General features: G+C 66.5%; 1 pseudogene; it reads left to right on the forward strand.

Annotated features, from left to right (window-relative positions):
• Nucleotides 1-210: 210 nt before the first annotated feature.
• On the forward strand, nucleotides 211-3941 carry LOC133755731 (telomerase reverse transcriptase-like; annotated as a pseudogene).
• Nucleotides 3942-5625: the final 1684 nt, after the last annotated feature.

Raw genomic sequence — 5625 nt, forward strand, 5'->3', positions numbered from 1 at the left:
CGCGCCCCGCCTCCTCCACGGGGACCCCGCCCAGGCCCGCCGCCTCTGCACCCTGCGCTAGCGCACCGGCGGGAGCCTGGCCGCCCGGCGTGCGCGAGCCACTCGATAGGGTCCTGGCACGTGGGGCTCTAACAGCCCGCGCACAGCTTGCCAGAGCCCCCGCGCGGGCGGCCGGATCTCCAGGCCCGGCCGCCGGGCTCCGGCCCCTCGATGCCACGCGCGCCCCAGTGCCGAGCCGTGCGCGCGCTCCTGCGCAGCCGCTACCTCGAGGTGCTGCCGCTGACCACGTTCGTGCGGCGCCGGGACCCGGCGGCCTTCCGCGCTCTGGTGGCCCAGTGCCTAGTGTGCGTGCCCTGGGACGCACAGCCGCCCCTCGCCGCCCTCTCCTTCCGCCAGGTGGGCCGCCCAGGGGACCCGCTTCGGGGAGGCGGAGGCAGAGCGGCGCCCGGGGACTCAGGCCCCTTCCCTGCAGGTGTCCTCTCTGAAGGAGCTGGTGGCCAGGTTCGTGCAGAGGCTCTGCGAGTGCGGCGCGAAAAACGTGCTGGTCTTCGGCTTCGCGCTGCTGGACGGCGCCCGCGGCGGCCCGCCCTGGGCTTTCACCACCTGCGTGCGCAGCTACCTGCCCAACACGGTGACCGAGACGCGGTGCGGCAGCGGCGCGTGGGGGCTGCTGCTGCACCGCGTAGGCGACGACGTGCTCGTGCACCTGCTGGCGCGCTGCGCGCTCTACCTGCTGGTGGCCCGAGCTGCGCCTACCAGGTGTGCGGGCAGCCTTTGAACGAGCTCGGCACCGTAGCCGAGACCCGGCCCCCTGCACCGCGCGCGTGGGATCCAGACGGGCCCCGCGTCCACGCGACGGGTTCGGAACAGCAGCGGTGGCGAGGCCTGGGCGCCCCTGGGCTCACCCGCCTACAGTTCGGGGCGCGGGCCTTTTGCGGCCTGCGCGGTGACACCTGCCGAGTGTTCGGAGACCACGCCCTCCAGGGCATCTGAGGGAGTGGACTGCAAGCGGGAGCCCAGCGCCTCCGGGCATCTTCCTGGGCTGGACGCCGAGGTCCGGGGGTAGCCTCAGGCTGCGCTGGCTGTCCCCGCGCTACTGGAGGATGCGGACCCTGTTCCAAAAGCTGCTTGCGAACCACGCATGGTGCCCATACGGCGCGCTCTTCCGGATGCTGCGGGGGCCGGCTACGCAGGTGTGGTCCCCGAGGCCGGCCGCCGACCCCCGGAAGGACGCGGGCTCCTGGCGCCTGGTGCGGTTCCTGCAGCAGCACAGCGTGGCAGGTGCACGCATACCTGCGGGCGTACGCCGCCTGGTGCTCCCTGGCCTCTGGGGCTCCAGGCACAAGGAGCGCTGCTTCCTGAGGAACACGAAGTTCATCTCGCTGGGGAAGCACTCAAGCTCTTGCTGCAGGAGCTGACCTGGAAGGTGAGGGTGCGGAGCCCAGGTGAGTGGGCGTCAGCCAATGCCAAGCCAGGAGGTGAGGGGGTGGTGAGTGAGGCTGCCCCGCGCTCACTGGACTGGAAGGTCCCGTGCTGACAGGGTGGGGTGGGGGACGTTGGGTCATGTGCTGGGCAGGGGAGAGGAGCAGGGATAAAGACTTCCTGTGAGGGGTCCCTTGTGCCCTGCACTCCCGCCGTGGCTGCCCTGTGAGGGTGCACTTGTGGGGTCTGCCTCGTTCCAGGGCGTGGCAACATCCCGGGCCATGGAGCATCGACTGAGGGAGGGGATCCTGGCCAGGTTCCTGTTGTGGCTGCTGGACGCCTGCATGGTGGGGCTGCTCAGGTCCTTCTTCTATGTTGAGGAGACCACGTTCCAGAAGAACCGGCTCCTCTTCTACTGCAGGAGCGTCTGGAGCAGGCTGCAAAGTGTGGGCCTCAGGTACGTGTGTGGTGTCCGTGTCTCAGATCCCCACAGGCTGAGCGGCCCTGTGTTGGCCTGTGGAGGGGAGGCCCCATGCTGGTCCACAGCGGGGAGGCCCTGTGCTGGCCTGTGGAGGGGAGGCCCCATGCTGGTCCACAGCGGGGAGGCCCTGTGCTGGCCTGCGGAGGGGAGGCCCTGTGCTGGCCCGCGGAGGGGAGGCCCTATCCTGGCCCATGGAGGCCCCATGCTGGCCCGCGGAGGGGAGGCCCTGTGCTGGCCCGCGGAGGGGAGGCCCTGTGCTGGCCTGTGGAGGGGAGGCCCCATGCTGGTCCACAGCGGGGAGGCCCTGTGCTGGCCCACGGTGGCCCTGTATGCTCATGCTTGGGCTCAGTCCCCTCAGGGCACTTCTGAGGGACTTGGGTCACTGCAGGGACACCTGGGGGAACAGGCATCCTCTCTGGATGACCTTGGTGGGGTGGCATCGGGGGATGGGGCCTGAGTGGCGGAGATGCTGGCTCCTGGTTCTGCTGAGTCAGACTGAGGGATCAGGACTGATTACACCAAGTTGTGCCGGGTGTGGGATGGGAGCCCTGGGCCCCCGTGTGGGGGTTCCTGGGAGGTGTCTGTGGTGGGCAAGGGCGTCTGTAGCCCCAACCCCACACTGCAGAGTGTGCTGTGTCCATGGGGACCGAGGTTCCCTGACCCCGGCCCTGGGCGTGTTGCAGGCAGTGCCTGGAGCAGGTGCGGCTGTGGGAGCTGTCGGACACAGAGGTCCAGCAGCAGGCCAGGTCGGCCCTGACCCCGGCCCTGACCCTGGCTCCGGGCGTGTTGCAGGCAGTGCCTGGAGCAGGTGCGGCTGTGGGAGCTGTCGGACACAGAGGTCCAGCAGCAGGCCAGGTCGGCCCTGACCCCGGCCCTGACCATGGGCCCGAGCGTGTTACAGGCGGCACCTGGAGCGGGTGCAGCTGTGGGAGCTGTCAGACACAGAGGTCCAGCAGCAGGCCAGGTTGGCCGTGACCCCGGCCCTGACCCCGGCCCCAGGCATGTTGCAGGCAGTGCCTGGAGCAGGTGCAGCTGTGGGAGCTGTCGGACGCAGAGGTCCAGCAGCAGGCCAGGTCGGCCCTGACCCCGGCCCTGACCATGGGCCCGAGCGTGTTGCAGGCAGTGCCTGGAGCGGGTGCAGCTGTGGGAGCTGTCGGACACAGAGGTCCAGCAGCAGGCCAGGTTGGCCCTGACCTCAGCCAGACTGCACTTCATCCCCAAGCCCAGAGGCCTGCAGCCCATCGTGAACACAGACTCCATGGTGAGAGCCAGAACATTCTGCAGGGAGAAGGTGACCCGGCCTCCATCTCACTCCATACAAAAGCTCACGGGCTCGTGCCTGTGTGCCCAAAGATGGGTCCTACTGTGAGTGGACGAGGAGCTGAGGGAGGTGCCCAGCTGGACCTGGGAGCCCACAGGGGGCAGCTGGCTAGGGCCCTCAGAATTCTGCCATGGCATCACGTGGAGGGGTGGGAAGAACAGCTGTTGCTGCCCCCTGAGGACCCCGGGACTCGTCCTGTGGCTCCCCTTGCTCCCCGTGGCTCTTTCTGTGGTTTTGCCCCCATGGCTGCTGGTGCCTCTGCCACGGTGGTGTGATTTTGTCATCAGTTAATGTTGCTGTGGTCACTCCAAGGACCTGGCCTCTGTGGGTGGGGGTGCTGCAGACCCCAGCCCCAGGCAGCTGCTCAGGTGGAGGTGGATGGGTGCCTAGCATCCCTGAGGGTCACGTGTATTGCCAGGCGAGGGTTCCTGGGGTACAGTGACAGGAACCCCAAGGTCCCAGCCTGTGGGCTGAGGGCTGACTCTACATTGGGCTTTCCCAGGACCTTGGGAAGCTGGGTGGGCTTGGGGCTGTCTGCCACTCTGCAGCCCCCCTGAGGCTGCATCCTGTGTGCCCCAGGCCCAGCCCTGGACCTCATGCATCCAGACACTGTTCAGCATGCTCAACTATGAGCAGGCGCAGTGGCCCGGCCTGCTGGGTGCCTCTGTGCTGGGCTCCACCAGGAGTCCCTGGAGACCGCAGCTGACCCAGCCCTGACGCAGACTTCAAGACCTTACTGGACTGAGGCTGGAGGAGCCGGGCACATCGCTGTTGGGGGAGGGGTCATCTGTGACACAGGGCAGGGCCTGTCCTTGGGGCCTTCTTCCTTCGGGTCAGTCCCCTCCCTGCTGTCCTCAGGGGAGCAGAGTCCACCACTGAGACCTCTCACGACCCTACCACTAACAGCCAGAAGGCAGCTCATGGGAGACCTGGCTGTGGGCCGTGGGCCTGTGAGCATGTGTCTCACCCCAGGCCCACTCATCACCCCCACGTGATCCAGGGCTGCCGAGGGAAGCAGCAGTGCATGTGGGCTCCCCTCCCGTCCTCAGATGCCAGGGCAGGTGGAGGCATGGCCGCCGTGGGGGAGTCTTGTTCACGTGCTGGAGCCACGCATCTCAGGCAGTGTGGCGCTGCCTAGTGCCTGGCAAGGATGAGCAGGGAGCCCCCTTCCCCAGGCAGGCCCCAGCGTGCAGGGGACCGGATGTGTCCCAAGGACCCAACTGAGAACAGGAAGGGCAGCATCAGTGCCGGATCTTGGTGAAGGAGTGACCCCCACTGCAGGGGTGGCTTGGGCAGCCTGAAGCCTGGCCAAGCTGGCACCTGTGTGACATGCCAGCTGCTGTGAGCAATTCCAGAACCTACCAGGATGTCACAGCTGGGGACATGGACATGGACCTTAGACAGGGCTCCTGGTGCCTCATGCCGGGTTTTATGGCACAGGATGTGCCCCTTTGCTGCTGCTTCCAAAAGACATCCTGGTGACTAAGCTGATGTGCCCAGGTGACCCCAGACTGTCCTGGTGACTAAGCTGATGTGCCCAGGGGACCCCAGACTGTCCTGGTGACTAAGCTGACATGCCCAGGGGACCCCAGACTGTCCTGTGACTAAGCCAATGTGCCCATGGGGAACCCCAGGCCCTGCTGTGCTGTCACTCAGGTTCTCAGGCTTCACCAAATGCCAAACTTTGAAAAAACTGAGCTTTCATAATTCAAAGGTTTATTGGTTCATTTGAGAGCGACAGGGTGGGGGGGAGAGAGCTTCCATCCACTGGCTCCCCTGGTGGCTGTCACAGCCAATGCTGAACCAGGCTGGAGCCCGGAGCTCCATCCGGGTCTCCCACATGGGTAGCAGGGGCCCAGGTGCTTGGGCACCCTCTGCTGCCTTCTAGGGCCATTAGGGAGCTGGGTGGGAGCAGGGCAGCCAGGACTCCAGCCAGTGCCAACAGGGGATGCAATGTCGAGTGGCTGCTTTGCGGGATCCCCACAGGTGAAACAGCATGAGCCTCTTTGCTGCCCGAGCTCTGCCCTTAGCAATGAGCAGCTCCTGATGGGGGGGGGCAGAGGCAGAACCCCCAGGGGGCGGGCTCACTGCTGTCACCTGTGGAGGCTGCTGTGACTGTGAGGGATAGCGCCCCCCAAAACCAAGATGCCTGTGCCCTGCTCTCCAGCGCCCCCTGCTGGTTGTGCTAACTGTAGTCCCCATCAGCTGACCTTGTGGTAGTGGTGGCCCTGTCTGCCCCTGGGGGCTGTTGCCTGTGGACACGGTGCCCAGGAGGGAGGGGCCCTCTGTGGACTCCTCTGTTCCAGCCACATCTGGCCACATGAGGGCAGCATTTGCTCCTGTGCCAGCCCCTGCCAGTCAGAGATGTCACATCGAGGGCTTATGCCCATGGGGGTGTCAC

This window comes from Lepus europaeus, unplaced genomic scaffold (genome assembly GCF_033115175.1).
Source record: "Lepus europaeus isolate LE1 unplaced genomic scaffold, mLepTim1.pri SCAFFOLD_92, whole genome shotgun sequence".
Classification (NCBI taxonomy): Eukaryota; Metazoa; Chordata; class Mammalia; order Lagomorpha; family Leporidae; genus Lepus; species Lepus europaeus.